Source organism: Triturus cristatus, chromosome 1_2 (assembly GCF_964204655.1).
Source record: "Triturus cristatus chromosome 1_2, aTriCri1.1, whole genome shotgun sequence".
Taxonomy (NCBI): Eukaryota; Metazoa; Chordata; class Amphibia; order Caudata; family Salamandridae; genus Triturus; species Triturus cristatus.
Window position 1 is genome coordinate 605,260,131 of NC_140580.1, and position 24,271 is coordinate 605,284,401.

General features: G+C 48.7%; 1 long non-coding RNA gene across 1 annotated transcript in view; it reads left to right on the plus strand.

Moving 5' to 3' along the window:
- Nucleotides 1-495: 495 nt before the first annotated feature.
- LOC146867719 (uncharacterized) overlaps nt 496-24,271 on the plus strand; it is a 73,410-nt gene continuing 49,634 nt past the window's right edge. Inside the window, exon 1 of the long non-coding RNA XR_014966128.1 lies at nt 496-817. This is a non-coding gene — a long non-coding RNA (uncharacterized LOC146867719). The remainder of the gene's footprint in view (nt 818-24,271) is intronic.

Here is a 24,271-nt window from a genome sequence, read left to right on the forward strand (position 1 = left end):
TGAAGTGCACACATTAACAAATATAGGCCCCTTTTATCTTACAAAATCTACATGGATATTCACCAAGGTAAGCCTCCCACAGACCCAAATAGCTTTTTCTACACAGGGAAGAGTTTTTGATTCATCCATGACTAGATTACTACCTGCTTCAGTAGGAATCCAAGGAGCAGGTTTAAGACACACTGCAAATAGTTCGGGTACGCTCAGCTCATGGTTTATTTCTCAATCCAATTAATTTTCTAGCAGGGTTTCCAGCAAGGGTGGTTATGTTATAGTCCACTCTTACTGGTAGGACAAACTTAGCCTTTATACCTGTCGGTTGGACCATTATATCCGTATACTACTACGTTTATTGTTCGGGCTTGCAGGGGGCAGGACTACAGCCCCCGGGACCAACTGCGGCAGACTGCTCCCGGAGGTGCTTAATCGCCTGGGGCTCCCGCTTTGGGGAAAGCCAGTGTTGTTTATTCTTGTGCCAGGCTTGCAGGGGGCAGGGCTACAGCCCCCAGGACTAACTGCGAAAGACAACGCCGCTCAGCTCACTCCCGCAGGTGCTTACTTGATCGCCTGGCTCGCAGAAAGCCTGTGTTGTTTATTCATGTGTCGGGCTTGCGAGGGGCAGAACTACAGCCCGCAGGACTAACTGCGGCACACACCCCCAAATTCGCTCAGCCCGTGCCCGGAGGTGCTTACTTAATTGCCTGGGGCTCCTGCTTCACGGGACTCGCCCGGGGGGAGACCGGGCGCGTCTTCGCCTGTCTGTGGCCGGAAGAGGCAGAGCTGGGCCAGGTCTTTTGGTTTGCTGACAAGGACTAAGGTACTGTCTTTCTTCTTCATTCCCTTTTAATTATTTCTGCTTTTTATTGTTTTGGGCGCACCCTGTTGTTGGCCCCTTGAAAACCGAGTGAGCACTTGTCTTCCCTCTCGTTTGTTTTAAAAACCTTGCACAACCTGTTGCAGGGACAAAATATCCGTTCATTTAAGCTGAAAAGACATTTTGTGTGGTAGCATATATTCCCCACATTTTTGTGACTCATCAATCTTATTGCAAGCGTACAAAGGCCCGTGATCATGGTAAAGAGGAAAATGACTGTTGGGGCAACAGGGGGCGATACTATAACCACTATAGACTCCTTTTTAGGTCGAGCCTAGGCAGCGTGCATGCGCTGTCTGGAAGACCTGAAGTATTTGATAAATGACTTTGCTTCCGCCTGCTGCCCTCCTATTGGTTTGGTGCAGTGTTGGTCTTAATTGCAGCTTCCTAACTCGTTCCTCCAGCAAGATGACACTTCCGGTTTTCGACGAGGAGCACCGACTAAATTCAATTTTCTTCTGCTTCCATTGTTTATTCTTCTTTCGGAGAATCTTTTTTTGCTAATTTTTGCAGCGTGTCATGTCAAGGTTTATGTTCAAGTGTGACGGCCGAGCGGCATAGCGCCAAGCATAAGAAATCGGAGCTGCTCAGTTTGCTTTCTACTGCTACACTTTAATATGTTTCAAACACTAAAGTTTCCATGTTTAAATGTAAAAGAGCGCTTTGCAGAGTGTAAACTGGCACCGCGGGACGGGCATCTACGTCATCATCAGCTAAAGCCGCCGGCAGCAAGGACGGACATACATTCTTGTGGACGCTATCACTCATGTTATTGTAGGGGCTGCAGCTGCGGAGATCTATGGGGTTGGGTGAAGCCCACAACATTCATCACTCTTCACTTGTTCATCCGGCTTCTGCATGTGCATGTGGCTGTGAGGCTCTTTAGCACATCTGTGTAAAATTACTATGTCCGGGGAGCTGAAAACCCTCTATTAGGCTGAAAAGGCGAAGCCTCCGCATTTTTCATTATTTAGCGAAACAACAATAAATTACCCGTCATAAGCATTTAATGATTAATTGTAACAAATATTTGCAAGTGCAACGGACACCTAAAAAGGCATCTTGGCCCTAAGAAGCCAGAATTGAAAGCTGTAAAAGTAACGTACAAACAAGAAACAGTTAAAGGCTTAGGGCCAGCAAATAACTTGTAAAATAAACGGAAAGGATATCCGTGTTTTTTTCAGAAGGCTGGGTAGTGCTGTCACGAAGCATTACCGAACCTGAGAATTACGTGCTCAATCAGAACCGTAGAACACAGCAGCCTTCTTATTGAAGGCGCAACCAGGCTTGTCCTAATGCTGACAGTGTGCCGCAAACATTATAAGATCATGCTGACTAAAATGGCGGTAATTCGTAATACTGAATCCAAAGTGTAAGAACTGGGGGTCTGTTGTTGGCAGGGGTAGGTACCTTTGAACAAATAGGGACTCTTGCTTCTAAGTCAGGGAAAGGGGATTACACTACTGGATAACCCCTGCTCACTGCCTTGGTAGCTTGGCACGAGCAGACAGGCTTATCTCAGAGGCAGTGTGTTAAGCATTTGTGAACACATACAGTAATACAGTGAAAACACTACAGATGGACGCCACACAGGTTTTATAAAAATAAGTATTCTTTATATAGAATTAACACAAGACCACAAACGACAAAAATCCACAATACTGTACTCAAAATTGACTTAAAGATGGTAGAAGTAACTTAAGTTCAAGTTGATGGAACACTTGCCCGGCGCACCAGGACTTCCTGGGGAGTACATATACCCTCCCCCCGAGGGTGACACATAACTAATGGGTCGTGTGACAGTCTGCCTGGTGCACAGCTCACACCCTCCTGTCCATCTGACAGTGCGTGAAGATGCCCCAGGACAGAAGTGGTGTCACCGTGATCACTCTTTGGTGACTCAGCCCTTCTGGCTGCCCCTGACCCACTGGTTCTTCCACTGGGGACTCTTTTCCCCTCTCACCCCTCAATCTGGACTTCTGCACCCTCCACTTAGGAGTGGTACTGCCATACACCAGAACGGACACTAGGGGATCCCCCTCAATGGGCGGCCCATCAGGACAGACTAGGCTCCCCACCTGGTGTTCCCTTAAAGAACCATCCAGGCTCTGAGACTGAGGTTGGGCACTACCGGGACATAACCTATTCTCGCTCCTTCCCCTTAAAGACAGGACATGAGGCCCTACACCCCTCTCACTACTACAGGACCTAGCTGGACTACTCTGAGCCACTTCCACCACGCTGGGTTGGAAGATACCTGAGCCACTCCTCTTAGGATCACTCCCCAATGCCTCTTCAGACCCTCTGGACTCCACCAAAAGGTCTGCCTCCAATGTGAGCTCCCTGGGGTCAGAGAACTCACTCTCCAACAGGTGTTGGCAAAGCTCTGGAAAACAGGGATTTATAATATGCTCTCCCACAATTGGATTACACAGCCCCCTACAAGGGTTAACCAAACTATCCTTCACTCACCATCCAGTGCCTTGCACACGTACTCCACACCACTCTCCTGAGATTGGCAAGACAGTATCTGACTGTCTCTGTCATTCAACCCACACTCTTCTGGGCGGTCTCCACATTCACACACCAGTACTTCAACCAGGGGGGAACCCTTCTCCCTGCTCCTCTCATCTAGAGTCAGTGGAGTGTCCCTCCCAACACTAGGACCATGACCCCCTGCACCAGTGCCCCACTCTACTTCCTGGACATTGCGCACCAACAAAGCTATCTCAGATCCTTGAACCTCCTGGTGTATGTTAAACCCCACCCCCCCAAGTCAGGTGCCACATCTGTGGGTGTGTGCACTACTCTCTCAGCACTAGAACATTCAATTTTGCTGCCCCCATCTGAGCTGGATTCCACCTCCAACTCAGCAAAGCTCACTTTCTGAGCTACGCACATTTCTTGTTGCTGGACTGAGGCACTCATGGCCTCAAGCCTCTCGAGCTCCAACTTAAGCTCTCTCATTCTCAACTCATGCTCCATTCTCCTTCTCTCCAAGGACAACCTGTTATTCTTTGTTTCCCTCTGACGCTCCCTCTTAAGCTTAGCCATCTCCAGCTTGTGCATCCTATTTCTCTCCCTGTCGTCCAGCTCTCTGGGAGACAGGTCCTTGGAAGAGACACTACTGCCAGGTGGGGACGGTACCCCTTTCCTAGCTGGAAACACCGGCCTATCCAGCTGCCTATCCGCATCCTCAGCTGGCTCCACCACCAGCGCAGAGGCATTTCTTGCTTCCACCCAGGCCCTCAGCGCATTTTGGTATTCATCCTTCTTTGAAGTACCTTGGGTAGCAACTTTCAATTTTCTGCAGAAGGCGTTCAGCTGTTTCAAAGTGTAGGTTTCCAATCTATCTTCCTCAAAATCTAGATCCATAGATGCAACATATGCTGGCCTACTCATGACAGTAAGAATTGGCAGTTCTCATAAAGAATAACAGTCCAAGGTAAAAAAAACAATTCTACCAAAAAAGTATGTGGTTGCGTTTGGTCTGTACTCACTAGTAGTGTACACCAATCACTGTATATGAGTCACAAATGCAGGTTCAAATCCTCACCGCTGACCACCAATGTTAGAACTGGGGGTCTCTAGTTGACAGAGGTAGGTACCTTTGACCAAATAGGGACTCTTGCTTCTAAGTCAGGGAAAGGGGATTACACTACTGGATAACCCCTGCTCACCCCCTTGGTACCTTGGCACGAGCAGACAGGCTTATCTCAGAGGCAGTCTGTTCAGCATTTGTGAACACATACAGTAATACAGTGAAAACACTACAGATGGACACCACACAGGTTTTATAAAAATAAGTATTCTTTATATAGACTTAACACAAGACCACAAACGACAAAAATCCACAAAACTGTACTCAAAATTGACTTAAAGATGGTTGAAGTAACTTAAGTTCAAGTTGATGGTAAATGCAACATAGTTCTCACAAAAGTACCTGGATGCATAACGCAAAATAAACAAAAGGCGCACAGCGTTGGAGATGCGTCGGTTCATTGCTTCGGGGGAGACGATGCGTCGTGCCTCAATGCTTGTGCAGAGCAGGGGATGCGTCTTGATCCTTACCGGAGAGGAGGTGATGCGTAGATTCTCGTGCTGCGGCCCGGTTGCGATGCGGCAAGATGGCACCTCGATGCGATGCGACAATCGGTGCGATGCGATAAGATGGCGCCCTTGATGCGACAATGTTGAGACGATGCGTGCACGCCCTGGCAGCCTTGCAGCGACTCTGTACTTTGGAGCCACGACAGGCCCTGCGACACGCTTCTTCGGTGATGCGACGGCGACCCACGAGGTTGCGACGCGCTTCTCCAGTGATGCGACAGCAGACAGCTGCGACAAAGGCACGCTTCTGGGAGATGCGGCGGCGACACGCTTCTTCTTGTTGCGTCTCGCTTCCAGCTCCCAGAGACACGCAGGCTTCTGCAGATAGAATTCCCAGCAAGGAAATTCAGGGGGGAGCTGGTGGGGAAGTCAGTTGTCCCTGAGACTTCAGCAGGAGGCAAGCACAAGTTCAAGCCCTTGGAGAAATATTCTGCAAGATGATGAAGTACACACAAAAGTTCCTTTTCCTCTCCTTGGCACTGAAGACACCTCTGTAGGCCAACCCAGCAACACAGCACACTGGCAGGGGGCAGTCCACTCCTACAGCTTCCTTTGGTTCTTCTCCTTGGCAGAGGTTTCTTCTTGTTGTTCCAGAAGTGATCTAAAGTCTTGGGGTCTGGGTCCCCATATTTATACTACTTTTCTCTTTGTTCTCTGAAGGCAGAGAGGCCTTTGCCTAGTCCAAACCAGTTTTGGTCAGTCCTGGAGCACTTTGTTTACATGACTCCTCCTTTCCTTTCACAGTGCAGGGCAGAAACATCAGACGCACCACAGGAGGTGGAGCCCGCATTGTGGAGGGAAGGCACAGCTCCATTCAGATCCCAGGTGCAGCTCCTCCCACCCATCTACATGCACATCTCTCTATTCAGCCCTGTGCTGACTGACCCTGTCTCCTGGAATCCCCCAGCCCCTGTCACTCACAGAACCAGACACACAATACACAACCTAGCAGAGGCAGGCTTGGACAGTTAGCAAGAAAACACCTACTTTCTAAAAGTAGTATTTTCAAACACAGAATGTTAAAACCAACTTCACTAAAAGATGTATTTTATCATTCTGAGTTCAGGCATACTAAACTCGAATTTCTACCTAGTTCACTGAGTCAGTTAGGATTATAAGATGTAATAATCAAACTGCCCATTCTGGCGTATGGGAAACAGGTAGCCTTGCAAATTGTGAAAAACGAAAATGGCTGTAATTCACTATAAGGACATGCCACGCACACCAGAGCATGTCCTACCTTATACTTACAATGCACCCTGCCCTGGGGCCTACCTTAGGGGTGTCTGATATGAAGATAAGGGAAGGTTTAGGGACTGGCAAGTGGGTGCACTTGCCAAGTCGACATGGCAGTCAGAGATTGCACACAGACTCTGCAATGGCACGCCTGAGACACACTTTACAAGCAGCTTCTGTGGGTGGCACAACCAGTGCTGCTAACCCACCAGCAGCATTTGATTTACAAGCCCTGGGCACAGATGGTGCACTGTACTAGGGTCTGACAAGTAAATCAAATAACCCAATCATGGAGTCACTAATCAATTCATCAATTTAACATAGGGAGAGCATATGCACTTTAGCACTGATCAGCAGTGGTAATGTGCCCAGAGTCATAAAACAGCCAACAACAGGTCAGAATAAATACAGGAGGAAGGCAAAAAGTTCAGGGATGACCCTGCAAAAAGGGCCAAGTCCAACACAAAGCATTACAGTCAAGTGACCCTCTCATTTTACCAGAGTACCTTAAAGCGAGCCACTTTTTTGGTGTAACATCCCAGTGCCAATATTTCCAGTATCGCCATACATTTCTGAAAATGCACGAAAACTACACCACATCTGTTGGTGCTCAAAGAGTTGCATTTCTCTAATTAGGTTGGGACAACGACTGTGCCAGTGTTTTCAACCGGGATGCACGATTTCCCAGATAAATGGCAAAAAAAAATCACACACACTCACCTACTACTTAATGTAGGGTATGATGCAGGGCTATGGCACAACCGTTTTCAGTTTAGAGGGTTTGCATTCGGTCCCAAAGACATTAGTCGTTGAAAACGTTACCAGATTCTGTGGCACATAGCCAAAATATTGTTTGCCAGCCACATTACTTGGAAACATTAGTTAACAAGAAGGATGAGGGGAGGACGGCAATCTAGGGGCCTGCTGGTATCTCATACGAGACTTTAAGCAAACTCTCTTAATCGACACTTAACACTGCTAAGATTTCCACTGATCATTCTCTTAAAAGCTGCTTGAAAGTCACAAACGTTAGGCCTGAAATCATGCCCATATATCTGAATGCTTGTAGAGGAAATTGAGTGCTAATCAAATCAAATATTACCAAAATGTAAAAGAAATTAGCCCGTTCATTGAATTTTTTCTTGGGCATTTTATTCACGGAGAGTCTGTCGAACTTTACTTTATAGCCTGTCCTTCAGCTAAATTTCTGGTCTGTGAGTCCTTTTTTAATTTGCTTCTTTAAAAATAAGCAGCTTTCACGTGTCTCATGGTGTTGATGGAGTGGACTATCTGATAGTAGTACTTTGTAAATGTTTTTAAATATTGTTCGTCACATAGTAAGAGTACAGTGTCCACATTACTCACAGAGTGAGACAGAATATCTGAGCGTTATTCAGTCGCTGTATAGTTATTTAGCAGCAACCTCTATATAAGGTAGTGTTAAATAGACAACATAAAAGTAATAGAAAAACAAGCATTTTCAATGCAATAGGTCTTGGATTTATGAGAGTTTGACCGATTGGCATTGTAAATGACAATGCCTTTTATTTATGTGTTGTTTTTAAAACAGATAAATAAAAGGCATTGTCATTTACAATGCCAATAGCTTAAACTGTAGCAAATGCGAGACCTATTGCGTTGCGTATGCATTCATGCTATCATTTTTTTTTTAAGCGGTAGGAGAGAGCGTGTCCTGCCTGCTGCTGTTTGAGAAATAGTGCTCAGAGGCTGAAATTAAAGCCTACCAAGTAACAAAACTCGTAACAGGGGGTGTCGCCATTGGACGTTACAAAATGAGACAAGGCGGTACTAAGGAGGGACTACTAAGCCTATTGACCAATTAACAGCCATAGTCTACAGTGGACAATGACACAAGCCAATGAAAAATATGGGCAGAGAGTGGGTGGGGCTCAAGTCCCTACCCAAACACAGCATGCTTCGCAAAGCAGCGCATATGCTGCCCAGGCTCGACCTAAAACGTATGTACATTTTCTTGCAAGAAAGAAATGTATTTGTTCAAGATCAAGTATACCAAAATATGGGCATTCAGTGGATTTCTCATCTCCCCACAAGCCGGTCCCAGTCTTTGCACTGAGCCCACCACCTCAATTCAGTACCATACTTTGCCTCTCCTCCGGGCTGTTTGCATCCTGTGCTCTATATTATGTTCAGTGTAAATATTGATTGTTGTGTAATGTTCTATATCTTTTGTAAAGCACTCTAACACCTCTGGGCAATGTCTGAAGAAAGAAAGAAAGAAAGAAAGAAAGAAAGAAAGAAAGAAAGAAAGAAAGAAAGAAAGAAAGAAAGAAAGAAAGAAAGGAAGAAAGAAAGGAAGAAAGAAAGAGAGAGAAAGAGAGAGAGAAAGAAAGAAAGAAAGAAAGAAAGAAAGAAAGAAAGAAAGAAAGAAAGAAAGAAAGAAAGAAAGAAAGAAAGAACGAAAGAAAGAAAGAACGAAAGAAAGAAAGAAAGATTGGCGCCACCACAGTTACCAAAAGACAGCATCAGAATGTAACAAACAGCCTCAAAAATATCCTTGCAGCTAGGGGAAACTGAAGGCCTAAACTTCAAAACAACACTAGTGCAGGGACTCAGAGGTCTCTAGAACAGGAGGTAGCCTATATTTTGTGAATTTTTAAGCTCCTACCTCACAGGAAGGAGTTTCTTTTTTTCTCATATTCATCCAATGAAATCCGTGGGAGGTACCTTTTGTGCAATTAATTTATATACTAGAGTTTGAATTGCTTCGAGGTGTCATTTTAAATTGCTGATAATAATGTATTTCATTCTGCCGAGTAATTGTAAAGCTAGAGTTGAATTAACTGTGGAATAAAATTGATTAAAACAAGCCAAGCAAAACGATGTTTTACACATACAGAAAATACAACCAGACCAGCATTGAGCATCATTTAATTTGCACGTGGCATCATACAGGCAACTGCTCTGTGTGGTGAGGCCAGGGTGACATTTGTAGTGATCATAATAATTATAACAGCAAAGCAATACTAAAACACATAGCGCTTATTGCCATATTTGTGGTGTGTCTAAGCGCAGTAAACAACAAATGCTACTATTTCCCAGTTTAAAGGTGCCCGTGAAGAGTGTGACGTGTTCATCTCACGTAAAATACTCTATGTGTCATATATTCTGTGAGTCACCCCGCAGAATAAAAGACACCCACATTATTGCACTTTTAGGTCTGTTTAGTTATTTTCTCATCTCTCCTGGTTTCGCCAAATAAAGGACCCGGAGAAGATTTTTTTGCCCAGGATCACATAGTTCAGCCAAGCATTGGAGCCGAGACTGTAACCCCGTTATCTTGACTCTACTCAATACTCAGAGAAATCTGACCCATTTGTGGAAAAAAGGAAGAGGAGCTGGTGGGCTGAAAGCATCAGCAATGCAGAGAGACGAAACTCAGAGGAGACGCCGGGGCACAAATCAATGTTTATAGAAATAAACGGTAAATGATTTGGCTGCGAATGCCAGTCTGTGTACCTGGTGGTGGGCACTTATGTTTAGAAGAAAAAAAAAATTTCTCACCAGTTACAAAGTGAGTGGCAGACTTCTGCAAGTGCAATAAAGAAGCATACAATGGGCAGCTCGACATGATGCTGTGTAAGCCACCATCACATCGATGCGCTCTCTTTGAACGTCCAGGGCTCCGATTGTACAGATACGTTTTTTTTTTTTAATTAAGGCTTTGGGAAACGTACACTGCTCCTGCATCCGAGGCAGTTTACCTGCGATGGCTGTGCCCAAGGGATGGTTTCTGAGACTTCCTTCCTTTGTTGTACTGTGTTATCGCTAAAGGGAAAGCACGCATGTCGCGTGGCGCCGGCGGGGAGGCTCTAAATGCGAAGCAGCATCAGGAGAAATAACTTCAAGAAGCATGCAGGGACGGCAAAATGCTCTTAATGTGAAGCGCCGTGTAAAACAAATGAAAGGCGGCACCCGCGTCATGCCGGGCGAAACCGCCACTTATAATGTAAAAGTCATTAGAAAGTTGAAAAGCGACACAGTTGCAGCAAAGTATGTCCTGCTTGCAATAGGAGAAAGCTGTTAATGTAAAAGCGGGCAGCGCCCGGAGGTGTGAGGGGGCTGCGGGCCGCAGGCACTATTGTTGACTTTGCACCTGTGTAATTAATGTCTATTTAAACAAGCATTGGCCGCGCAAGCGGCCGTGAGACGCGATCTGTGTGGGGGGAGGGGGGAGAAGCGGGAGTTCTGTGCATAAGAAAACTGGTGTGAAATAGCAGCAGGGAAGGGGGCGGAGAGGAAGCTATGAGGGAGAGCCACGTAAAGCCATATGGCTGCTTTGTGCGCGTGCACGCCTAGTGCACTGTAGCTCTATGCGAGCGGTAGCACTTTGAAAGGTCACTTACAAAATGTCTTTCCGAGCCAGTGCATGCGCTGGGTTCAGCCAGACCTAATGAAGAACGGACTGTGAACCATTGCACACCTTAAACCTGTGCCCTCATCTGTCAGTAGGACATGTCGTCTTTGACCAGTGACTCATCTGGACTGCCTCATAGGTCGACAACCAGGTGTATTTTGGTGGATGCCAGCAGTCCTACAAATCCGACTCGCTCCCTCCTCCAAGGTCATCTGCTTTCTTATGATCTTCCAATCCTTCTGTTGGGTAACATTTCAAAGCGTAGTCCTTTGCATTTATTTAAATAGAACTCAATCTTTAGTAATTACACTCTCTGCTCAGTCTGTGACATCTGGTAACAGCTTTGGGATTGAAACAACTTTGATTTTGTCCTTCCCTTTACAGGAGTCCTTTGCTCTTTAGGTCAAGCATAGATCACTGCAAATTAAAAAACAAAAGTAAAAAAACATTGCCATTTTAAACGCCAACACCTCTAATTTTAGCAAATGCAAGGCCGATTGCATTGCAAATGCTTGTTAATTAGGGCAGCTAATGTCATTTCAAAGGAGATAGCCCTGACTGAGAAGAGGCTCACTTCCATCGTTTTTGCTATTAGGGAGGCTTGGATGGTCCCAGTTAAACAATGTGTCCCTCCATGCTTCAGCAATTGGCGCTGGCGCAGTCCCCTCAGTTCCTCCCTATCCAGCGCCCTACCTTCCGCAGCAGCCCACCTAGACACCTCTTGTATCCTTGTGCTACGCTGTGGTCCAATGGGTGACTTCCATGGTATCGCTATTAACCTCTTGGCCAGTGCGCGGGACAGATCAATAAATGTACTCCCCACCTTACCGTTGTGCGGTCTAGGGTATAGGCCAAGTAGACATGTCTCTGACGAGTGCTCAAGTGCGCGATTTAATGTGACATTGATCTTAGCTGATACTGTTACCCAGAATCCCTGCAGCAGCACACAGCTCCAGGTCATATAGAGAAGGTCTGCATTCAATTGGCCAAACCTCGGGCAGCCTCTTGGCTCTCCTCCAAAGGCGGCCTGGAGGCGATGTCATATGTCATATGTCATATGTACATAGTTGAATTGAAGGTATTTGAGAATGGCACTACGGGAGATCTTTTTGGGAGACTCCAATACTCCACGCCATTCTGAGTCAGTAATCATCCTGTTCAGGGATCTTTCCCACCTGCCCTTCAATTTCTGCATCGGGGACAGAGATGCCTCGAGAAGCGATGCATAGAACCACTTTATTTGGTGCCCTGCTGTGCCCAATGTAATTAGTGAGTGGAGAACCAAGTGAGTGTCACGTTCATCTTATCTTGTTCCCCATAGTCTCCCGAACGCCTGCACCATCCCCTCATATAGAAGGAACTGGCCTGGGGGAAGTCCGCACCCCTCCACTAGTTCAGCAAAAGGAATCAAACATTTGCCTAGATAACAATATCCCGTTGTCTCTATCCCAGCCTCCGCCCAGGGTACCAGCTGTTCCGCCCCCAGAATCACCTGTGGTTCGCCATAGGGCAGCCCCACCAGTGGCAGTATTGGGGAGTATCGCGGAGTGGCCGGCAGTCTTGCCATGCATCTTTTCCAGTACTGTAGTGCCGCGGACTGCAGCGTCGAGATATATGGGACCCTCCTAGCCTGTTTTAGCAGCTTTGCCAGTAGCTGCCATGGGTGTTGCCCTGGCTCCGCCAGGTAGATCGCCTCTTGGTTCACCCCCTCCAGCCACTGAGCCACCCATTGCAGCTGTGCAGCTAGTTGGTACATTTCAAAATCCGGCACACCCAATCCCCCGTCTCATTGGGCGTTGCAGGGTCCGCTGATATACTCTGTGTCTTCTGTCTGCCCCGATGAGTTCTCATACCAGTGCATCCAGCGACCTAAACCATCCATCTGGCATCAGCATCGGTAGATTAGTGAAGAAGTACAGTAGGCAGAGCAGCATGACCATTTTGGTCAGTGACACTCTGGCCATCAATGGTAGTCGCATTGAATTCCAAAAGGCCATGCTAGAGCGGAGCGAACGGAGGGCCATGCCCAGATTACTCACCCTCATGTCTTCCAGTGAGTGAAAAATCTGAATTCCCAAGTATTTAAACGTGCTTGGGGTTCAGTTATATTCCGCAGGGAGCTCCCCCGGTCTAAGGGAGGGCTCAGCCACCAGGAACAAGTGTGTTTTATGTTGGTTGACCCGGAGGCCTGACAGAGACCCAAAGTTTTCCAACAGTCCGAAGGCAGTCCCTGCCCCCTCACAGCATCCCCCAAATATATGAACAGATTGTCTGCGTATAAGGAGATCATGTATCTGCCACTCAGTGTCAGTTCTACACACCCCCCCTCGGCAAAAGAGCTCAGCAAGTGGTTCCACCGCCAGTGCAAACAGGAGCGGGTACCCCTGACGTGTACCACGTGATAACTTATATTGTGGTAAAATAGTCTTGCTCATCTTGACTCTTGCTGTGGGGAGAGTGCATAACAATTGGACCCACGTCAACTAACCCTCCCCCAACCCATCTTCCGCATGAATTCGAGCTGGTAGTCCCAATTCACCGTATCAAACGCCTTTTCGAGGTCAACTGAGAGGAAGGTAGTTTGTGTCAACACTTGGGCATCAGAGTGGTAGAGCACCGATTATAATCTGCAAAAGTTGTACCATGTGTTGCGGGAGGGAATGAACCCATTCTGGTCGGAGTGAACCAGGTGTCTCATATGTGGGAGCAGCCGAATTGCTAGTATCTTACTTATTAACTTAAAATCAGTATTAAGTATGGACAGGGGTCTGAAGTCTCTTACCCGAGCATCCTGGTCCGTGGTCGTGGGGAGCGGGATCACTAGCGCAGACTGCAGGCATCCCAGTCTGAGAGCCTCATTATACATAGTCACCAGGTGGGGGGGCCCAACTATCCCCGGATTTCGCATAAAACTCAGCAGGGAGGCCATCAGGACCCGGTGTTTTCCCACTTGCCATCAGTGGCATGGCACCCCTAACCTCCTGCAAAGTTACCGGGCCACCCAACTCTTCAGCAATTTCATCATCAACCACGCGAAGGTCTAGCTCTTACTGCGTTTGTCCTTGGCTGCGTGACCGTCACCAATTAGTGCATATACTGGCCTCCCTTTACTGTCCATTAATTCTGTTGGCACAGCTGCATTTTTCTGGGACGCGGTTCTCTCTGGCTGCTCCCCGCATGACCTTTGTGGTCTTTGACATTAATTGTACCTTGGACTCCTTTCCATTGCCTGCTACTTATGAGTTGCTAGCACCTCCTTGTCTGTCCATTTTCTTTACGCAGCGGTAATTTTCTAAGACGCAGCCCTCTCTGACTGCTCCCCGCATGACCTTCGCTGTCTTTGGCATTAATTGTACCTTTAGACACTTTTCCAATAGTGCCGATCCATTCTGGCTTCCTTTCTCAGTATAGGAATTGTATGTACATACATTATTTTCTTCCACTCAGAACCACTGGTTGATATGTTTTCTCCTCTTCATAGATTCGTCTTGCTCACATATTCCGTCCTGATGATGATCTCGAATTAATGAGATCAAAACACCGTCGACGTTTAACAACAAGCTCCTTCATTGTATAAATTATTTTCGGAGTTTTGCCTACTGTTGTCAATGCGATGTAATTTTTTTTTTTTTTGAAAAACCTTTATTTTATATCAGTGATACAGCTATTCAGCCGACATCCCGGAGGTACGGCAGCTTTAGAGGTTCAACACATGCTTGCGTCCACATATCACTGACAGGAGAGCCAAAGGTTCTATTTTGCATAAACATAAATACAACCCTAAACACAAGCAAGGCGAAAGGCACTGTAAACACCAAGAGAGGTTCCCATCAGGGGGGACGAGCCCCATCACGTCCAACAGGCACTGATCTATAGTAAGGGAAAGGAGGGAAAGGCAGAGACTCTAGAAACAATCACATATCAGCGGGAAAGTCAAAGCCGGAAAAGGACTAAGGGAAAAGTTGCTCCTCAGGCGGATCCGGGTCGGGGGGCAGGCATATGTCCCCTCTGTACTGGTTCCATGGCCCCCACACAGCATGCCATTTCCGAGGGCGCCCCCGAGCACAATACACTGTCTTCTCCCTAAACATGCTCCAGTCCATGTTTTCCATCCACGCTGTCAATGTGGGCGGCCTATTGGAGCCCCACAGCCGAGCGATATCGCGCTTGGCTACCATGTTCCCCAGGGTCACCCACTGAGTCTGTGCCGCGTTGTGGTCAGTAGGACTCCAGACATTCAGGAGACAACATCACGCCTCAGGCTGCATAACAATTCCTGTCACCTCCCCCATCACCTCGTGGACTTGCCTCCAGAACTCCATAATCGCACCGCATTCCCAAATAATATGGAGGAAGGTACCCACCATACCACAGCCTCTCTTACATAGGCCCTCCTCAGAAAAACCCATGTGAACCAACCTGGGCCCCGTCACGTAGACCCTATGGAGTATTTTAAGCTGCACCAGCCGCAGGCGCGCGGGGATAGCGACCTCTTTGGGAGAAGAAACTGCGTACTGCCAATCCTGCGATGTAATTTTTAAATGTTAAATAGTAATAGCCTAGGCTAACCCAGGACCCTTGTGGCCTCATTGTGTACCATTGTTTTTTGTGTAAACAAGCTCCAAACGGGAGGCACCTCGCGGTGCACTGTATAATCCTTTATAGTATTCCTGAAAGATTGTATTAATCTTATCAGGGTAATATTCTATCGTGCCTATATCAGTCTTAATTTGAGTTATTGGGGAGCCCTGGGATTCAGGCCTAATGAGCTATGCCAATTAGCATTCGGCCTTCTCTTCCTCATTCTGTATTCTGTCCATATAAGCCCTGTAGTCATGAGATCTAAGCCGTTCCAGAGCCTCGTCATATTTTTCCCAAGTGGTCCGTAACAGGGTGTGTGCCTGTGTCCCCGGCCCCTGCATATTATCCAGTGTATGCATCTCTCCCTCCACATCCAGAAGTCTTGTATGCAGCTCCCTCTGTATTCCAACTGACTGTCACATACAGTGCCCCGTCACCATCACCTTGAATGCCTCCCACTCTACCAGCACTGTAGTGGCTGTGCCTGTGTTCTCAGTGAAGTATGTGTCTATTGTGGTGCGCAAGGATTCTGCAAACGGTGTATCTTCAAGTGCCCTGAGTTAAGCCTCCATGTAGGTATTGAGGGTCTCTGCCCTTTGGGTTGGTATGACATTAACAGGGGCTATGGTCTGAGAATGTCCGACCAAGATATTCTGTGTTTCTAATGGAGGTGCCTATTGCAGGGGAAAACCAGAATGCATCCAATCTTGTGTGGAGGTGGTGTATGGAGGAGTAAAAGGAATATTCCCTATCTTTGCTGTGCTGGAGCTGCCATGTGTCTTGCAATTCCCAATGTGCCAAGCACTCTGGTAGCCCAGCTGCGGTCCTCTGTGACCGAGATCCCAGGAGGGGGGGTGGGGGGGGGATTGATCCATTTGTACGTCAGAGACACAGTTAAAATCTCCCCCCAGCACCACCTGCCCCACTCTTATGTCAGCTAGGTGAGCGGAGAGAGAGGACAAATAAGACATCTGATCCTGGTTAGGGGCATAGCAACAGCCCAATGTAATCTCCTGACCTAGTGGGCACCCCACTAGCAGCACATATCTTCCCTCCTTGTCAATTAACGTGCGGGGACCCCTGGACGGACCCATCTCAGCACCCCCCCCGGGCATATGCAAAAACCTGCCTCCTCCATCTCCTTCTTAGGCTCCCCACCTCCCCCTGTGTGAGATGCGTCTACTGCAACAGTGGTATCTATACTCCCCGACGTTTCAGGTAGCTGTGTATGTTGTGGCACTTTGACATGGATCCCATCCCCCTAATATTCCATGGGAGAAATTTTAGGTCCTGGTTCGTAACAGCCATCTCAAGTAGGTCCAGGTTCCCCACCTACTGGGGTCTCCCACCCTTGCTAACCCCTTGGCGGATTGAAACTGAGCATTCTCGTCTGCATGAGGAACATAACTAAACTTACATAGCAAGTCCCATCTTTCAACTCCCCGGCATCAGGGCATCCTGGCAACGGCCATCTGCCCAAACTCAAAGTGTACTGTAATGCAAAGCATCGAAGGCCCCAACCAGTCTCGATGTGAACCTTCAGGGGGTCATGGACTCACAAGGCTGCGTGCTTCTTGAGTTCAGCAAATATGTAAAACACTTTGCAATGCGTGGCGGTGTCACCCGCACCGGCCCAGGATTGCGACCGGCCTGGGTTGATCAGCTCCCATTATATGATGTAATCTGCCGTTTTCGGCGTCACCACTGGAAGTTCCAAACTGTACCTGCATGATGTATCCGATTCCGAGCCTTCAGTCCCTTTCATGGATCCAGACCCCACTTCAGATGGGGAGCCACTCTTCTGGGTAATTACAGCAACCGCTCTTAGCACCACTGCCCTCTCTCATTCTGTCTTTGAGAAATGCGGTTTCTTTGCCTTGATTCATTCAGATCATCACTGGGAGAGCTTCCTGGGGCCCCGGCTCCTTACTTCCCGCCTGGGCTGTGTCTGTTCGGCAGGCTTCTATCCAGTCCCAAGCCATTTTGGATCTTCGCAGAAGTGAGTCTTGCCATCTACAAAAATGCGGAGTCTGGCGGGGAATATAAGAGTACTGGATAGCCTCCTCTCTAAGAGCCTTCTTGACCTCCAAGTATGAGGCATGCTTCCGTTGGACCTCCAGGGTATAGTCAGGGAACATCGAGACCTTGCCATTATTTACTACAAAGGGACCATCTGTGCGGGCCCTCTCTAGGAAAATGTCTCTATCTCTATAATGCCGCAGCCTGGCTACCACTGGACGCGGAGGGCGGCCCGGTGCCAATGGGCGGGCCGGTACTCAATGCACTCTTTCCAGAGTGAAGAACTGTGTCAGTGCTCCCGGGGCCACCACTTCCTTGAACCATGGTTCCAGATACACCACCATATTTCCGTCCTCAATTCCTTCTGTCAGGTCAAGGATCCGTACATTATTTTGGCGGCTGCGTCCTTCTCCATCCTCCGCTCGGCGCTCCAGGGTCTGGACCCTGTTAGTTAATTGCTCCACCTGCTGCGTAAGAGCTTTATGCACAGGCGATAGGTCCTCAAGGCCCGATTCCACCACTTTCACCCTCCCATTGAGTTTTTGGTATTCCACGCGGAGGAGCCCAAGGCCCACCGACACTGTGCTAATGTTTTGGTGGAATGTGTCTTTCGTATCAGAAATGGCGTCCAGTATCTTAGACAGCAGTTGCTGGATAGGGTCCGAGTTGGGCTGGGGCTCAGGGCTACCCCATGCCTGTTCCCGGTGGTCATCTTCTTGTTCTGGGGTTGCGCTACCATGTTTCCCCTGGGATTTACCCAACCTCGCAGCAACAGCCATGCACTGTTTGTCCTTGGTCTCCAGTCGGCACCGTTCACAAGCACAAGCTGACATTCAATAGAGAGGTCACACTCTAGGGGTCGAGGGGGAGGAGGAGGCCCGTCCAACCCGCAAGAGCCACAAGGCGTTGTTTCTGCCCCAAGTGTAATAGGAGTTTATTAGTTAAAAAGTGTCTCTGTTCCCCTAAATATCGTCTCTCCAAATCCCAGCACTCGGGGCACAATGGGGCCAATCCCAAAGCGCACGTTGGAGTCCGGCAGTATGGCCCCACTTTTTACTATTCCGGGAATGCCATCCATTTGGGGGCTAGGGTTTCACTCTTTCCTCCAGGGCCCCAGGCGCCCACTGTCCCGAAACTCGTGCTCTGCTCACCGACTGGGGGCCCTTTCCCTTCTCATATGATACCATTGGCATGCGTGGTTTACAATGAAAAGCCTTTACCACGCTTACCTTTACTACGAACTATGTAGTAAAGGCATGTGTGCTAAAGTTAAAAGAAAAACAATGGGGGGTTGGGGGGGTCTCCTTTAACAAGAAAAAGTCATTAACATGCATAAATTAACTACGAAAATCGTTGAAAAAATTCGCGTGTTTAAGGCATTTTTGTGGTAAAGGATATGCGTGGTGATGGCATTCGCGTTGTAACGCATGCGTGGTAAAGGCATGCGTTACAACGGAATGCGTTGTAAAGTCATACATTCCTGTAGTCCATTCAACTATTTATTTGTTGCAGGCCTTGCCTCTTCCCCTCAAGTTCCCAGAGGACTGCAGTTCAACTGGTGCACCACTCCTCAGGTGGGGATTCCCCCAAGACCCATGCAGTCACACTCACTGCCTCATATCCAACATGCAGACTGTCTGCCACCTGGGACACTCTGGTGTACAACGCCATGTTGCGATCGCGGCTCCGGGTCACTAGGGGGGCCCCCGTTGATCCACTCGGGGCTCCAGGCCGCCCCTTCCATCCTCCTCCAGGCCCAAGGTAGCTCTGGATCGCAGAGCTCACTGCACAGTAACTGCTGCCCGTTTATCCAGCTCCTCCGTGGCACCACTGTGTCACTGGGAGGCCACTCCAGGCTTTATTGGCCTCGTCCTGCACCCAAGCCCAGGGCCCAGGCACGACCAGTTTTCTGGGCCTCTCACTCCGTGGCGGGCCCGACCGCGGCCGCCAACTCCACCCCGGGTGCTTCCCAGAGTCTGAAATCTGGGCACAGTTGTGAGCCCCCCTCAGAGCAGCCGCAACACCACAGCTTTGTTAAGCGGCCATCTTCATGATTTCGGCCCGCCTGGCCCCAGAGTCCGAGGCCCAGGCGGGTCCCACCTCCGGCACCTCTCGCTCGGCTCCAGCATAAGCCACGAGGCTCAGCTCCGTACCAGGCACCACCGCACCAGCTCTCGGCGGTTAGCCCACCTCCTCAGGCAAACCAGGCTGGGCAGTGTCCAGTATTCATCGGATATATGTTGGGCCTGTGCGGAGCTCGTAGCTCACGCGTCCGCCATTTTTGGCTAGTTCACCAAGTCCCCCAGGATTGTATGTACATTTAATATAGAAACAATACTTGAGGACAGTTACCTTATTTTGTTGGATCCTATTACTATCCACAAGACAGAATGTTGCATTGCCACTGTCTTACTCGGGTGTAGGATTGTTCACTCAGGTAAATCAGTGAACATCACTGTGTCCTTGTGGGATATATTTTAGGGTCCTCACCCACAGGTACCACCTATGGCTTGCTTCATCATTGGACCCTTGTCCTGCTCACCTAGTGTGGGGGGACGGGCTCAACACGTTTGTAAGTGGAGTTCTTTGGCTATGTAGTTTTAGGGATTGCAAGAAGAAATTAAAATTGCATGCTGGATCCTACTATTTTTTTAATGGTTGGCCCATTGGCAAGGTTTAAAACATTGCAATGTCATAGGGGAGTAGTGACCCTATACATCATAGGTCGACGTGTTTCAGCCTTAAGAATTGCCCCTGTGGGTCGGTTGGCTTTCTTCAGGAGCTTATTTTTGAACTAATCTCTATAAGTGTAACCACCCTTTATCTCCCTGTACATCCGTCTTTTTAAAAAAGAATTAAGAAAGGCATGCACGCGAATCATACAGACCAGTATTTTGAACTTTTTCCTTTTTGCATAGGTCTGAGCTGGGAGTGAGAGAATCAATAGTACTATGCAGTAATTGGATATCTATTTATTATGCATTGTACATATTTTCTCCCATGCAGTTGTGTCTTGTCATGCACACTTGTTTTAAATACCTCTTATAGTCTATATTACAGGTTTAAATAAATCTCAGGCATTTATAATAAAATCAAGTGATATTGCACACCATGCATATGATTTCAAAAGTGTACATCATCTACACCTACTTGTCCATTTAGTCAATAAGGCTTCATATGGTTAATCTGGGGGTGAGGGCGCTCCTTATAGTCACACTCTGTTGAAACAAATGGGGAAAGAAACTCAAGCATATCATGGATATTAGGCACTCTGAAAAAGGGTTTTCAAACAGAAGGTGCATCAGGGTCTCTCCTGCTCTTATATTACTTACTTTGTCAAAGGACACCGCCCGCCTCTTTACCTATTCGGTTCCCCGCACCCTGTATCAAGGGGCAGAACCGGCTGTCTCCGGTTTTGCCCTATGTATCGTCATGTGACCATCACATGATCAGGAGGTCTGTGAAAGAACTAAAAAGTTCTTGGGAATTGTAGTTTCTAGATTTTTTCTTCCTCTGTGGGATGTGAATCAGTGTTGTCCCACATAGTACCCCCAGGGGCACCCCGCTTTCCCCCCTCCCCCAAATTAGGTTACCCAATGAAAACACAAGAAACAGTTGTAAGTGGGTAACAAATGCTGCAGGTTTATTACATAATTCCAGTATATGTAATAGGTGGGTTATCTTACGGGCGATCCAAGGGCAGGTGGCCATCTACTTCACCTGCCCGCCTGATGAGCCGGGCAGCACGGGAACGACCCGCAAGTGCTGCCCCCCAAGTGATTCTTTTTTACGATCACGTGCCGTTGAAATTCTACTCACACCCCCCCTCTCGGGGCGGAGCGTCGCATAGCAAGCCCCCGGTTGTTCAGGCCCACAACCGCCCGCAGGCCTAGCGGGGCGCCGACCGGCTTCCGGGACCTCTCTGGAGGCTCCTCGTTTTGGCTCAGGCACCACGTGGTGCCGCGCAGAGGTACCCTTTGTACCAGCCTGCTTCCAGATCGCCCTGTAACTCCGCCACAGCCCTGGAGGCGGCTAACCGTCGCAGCCAGGGCCCCCCACCAACCCGCTATAGTCTTACCTGCACCTCTCTTATCTAGGGCTTCCTGCAACTAGCTGGAAGGGAACCATCCCTGCAGACAGAAGAGTTTGACATTCTGCCACCTCATGACAGTTTGACAGTGCTCGCGGGACTCGAACCCTTGTCCTGTGAGACCATTACAACCGTAGGCACAAGACTTATTGAGCTATGGCTCCTGGTTAAAGAAGAGTTTGAAATTTTGCCAACTTATGACACTTTGACAGCGTTTGCGGGACTCGAACCCAAGACTACCATTGAGCTATAGCTCCTGGTGTTGTAGATGGCCCCATCTAAGCCCCCAAGGCCCGAGACACTATCCTAATCGGAATAGGGTCTGCTGAAATAAAGGACCCGTTGGGCCTGGGGAGATGTGCCAAGAACTATTCGCCCCCCATGCGGGCAGGTTACCCTCTTCACAATTCTGGGCCTGCCCTCTTAGGCTATGAAGGCGAGAGGGGGTTCACTTAACCTTTGGCCAGCCCCCTCTGATTGCTAAACCTGGAGCACAGGAGTGCTCCTAGCTGCCAGCGCGTGACCGTGGGCAAGGGGTGACTCCTGCCCCTGCCCACCATCCCCTATTCCTTATGGGAATTATGCCCCTACAGATCCCTCAGTGATGTAACCCCCTAGGTATACCAGCTTAGGGAATCTGTCTGGCTTAACATTGCGCGCCGTAGTAAAGTTCAAGCATTGAGGATTGACTAAGTCCTACTACGCCCCTCCCATCATGCTCCTCAGAAGGAGGGTGGCGGGGGGGCCCCCCACCGCAAACCCAGAGCATCCCCAGCGGTGCCAAATTCCTGCTCCGTTGAAGTGGAGATTTTAGTGCACCCTGGGCGTGTCAAATGTACTATTGACATACTGTCCCCTTGCGATTGCCCCGCCGACAGCCCAATTACTGGGACAGCAGCACCGTATGCTTGCTGGCAGCGCCCCTGGCGCGGTGACGTGTCCGTAAACCCGGATCCCAGTCTCCCGCAGCTGTGGTACGCGACCAGGGAATCCGGTGGGGGATACCCCCAACCGCAATGGTCCTCTAGACATTAAGAAAAGCCCTATTTTACCTGGGCCTATCCCCAATTGATGGTGGTTTCACCCAGCTGTAAGGCCCGAGGCCCGCCTATGGAGCCTATTTAATTGTTTTGCTACTCGGCCCCTTTATGGGCAGGCCTCAGAATTAGGGCAACGCGCGTGCTCCCAGGGCATGGTGCTCCCTGTCTTTGGTTGCAGTGGAATGCCCCCCAAAGTACACCTGGACCTATTCCTATATGGTTCTTTCCGCTACTTCTCCTGCAGGCCTAACTCCTGGTTATGGTGCCCAGCTCAGTGTGCTGCAGGCTAATCGGCTTAACAATGAACTATCGGTGGATTTGAAACAGAGGTACACTCCACGACACCGAAATAACCACGGGTTAAAATCTGCTCGCGAGCGGCCTACCCGCAACCACTTGGTCAATCACGCCGGTAACCTATGTGGTTCTGAGTCAGTGCGTCCCCCAATTCAATGCGAATGGGGCACTGAGCTACACCCATATCTACACCCATCTAGAGGCTCAAACCAGACTTCCTCTAGTATTAGATAATAACTACCAATCCATCTCGGTTGCGTTGCCCTGCCCGACTAGGCTCCCACCTGGGTGTCTAGGTTACAGTTAGTTATGTGTGGTTTCCCCCATGTCAGTGCCACTATGAGTGACAGTTGAAGGCGGCCCACATAAGCATGTTGGCGGGGCAGAGTTGCGGACATAAGCATACCTCGTATAGACTGTCGGCAGCGACCCGTGTTTAACTGTTACTAATATGGCAATGACCGTTCTACGTTAGGACTATCCCGACTCTGGTCCAACCTACCCAAGGACTGATGCACTTGGGAGCGCGAGGCCGTAGGCAATGGGGGTGGGTGTCGAGACAACAACAACAATGACAAACGACCCAAGCCCCCTTTCAGCAAAAGATTGGAGACGAGCTACCCGTGGTCACGTGGGTCAGGATCGGACTGCGCGAACCTCGCAATAATTAACACTCTCATATTGCGCGAACGCAACCCGAATGGTATGGCAGCGCTGTGCATGATCCACATATTTGCACGCATATTCGGGCACGGGAGTGAGATCATGAGCCGCCAGGTCCGCGACCCTCGGGAACCCAGGCATACCAGGTCCAGCATCTCGCATACATATTCGGGCACAGCGATATTCATTGATTTACCCAGCGTCGCAACCCAGCGTGAACTCGATCCAAAGGTAATGGCGCGCCGTTCCTGAGCACTGTATATACATGCATCATCGGGCACGTGGATATTAAATTATCTGCCCAGAGTCCCAGCGTGACCCGCCCGAAGGTGTTGGGAGTGCGGTACATGAGCCATAGGTATTTACATACCTATTCGGGCACGGTCAATTAGTGATTAGCTCAAACCGTAATGTGCGCAAAGTTATTCTAGCGCCGGACACAGGCACCGACCGAATAACCCATTCGGGTGCAGGGGGTGTCGTAATGCCCGTAATCATCTAATGCGCGCGAATGTGGGCACAAGCAATTCTTGTGAATAATACGTGCACTTGTATCATGTGTCTGCATTATAAGAAACCAGCAATACTTGCTGCATATTTATCTAGCGTGAACTCGACCCGAAGGTATCAGAGCAAAGACTTGTGAACGATGCCTGCACTTGTATCAAGTATCTGCCTTATAGCAAGCCAGCACATACCTGTTGCATATTGTATAGCGCGAACTCGCCGCCAAAGGTATTGCACCGCTTCACATGAGCACTGTATTTACGTTACACGTACAGGCACGGGGAGCGTGGGAAATTCGTACCACAGAACACGAACCCCATTCCAGGTCACGCGAGCACCGCACCCGATTAACCCTTGCGGTGCGTGGGGGGATTAGTAATACCCATAATCGCATGATGTGAACAGTGCATGTACTGGTATCATGTGTCTGCCTTATCGGAAGCCTGCAATTACATGGT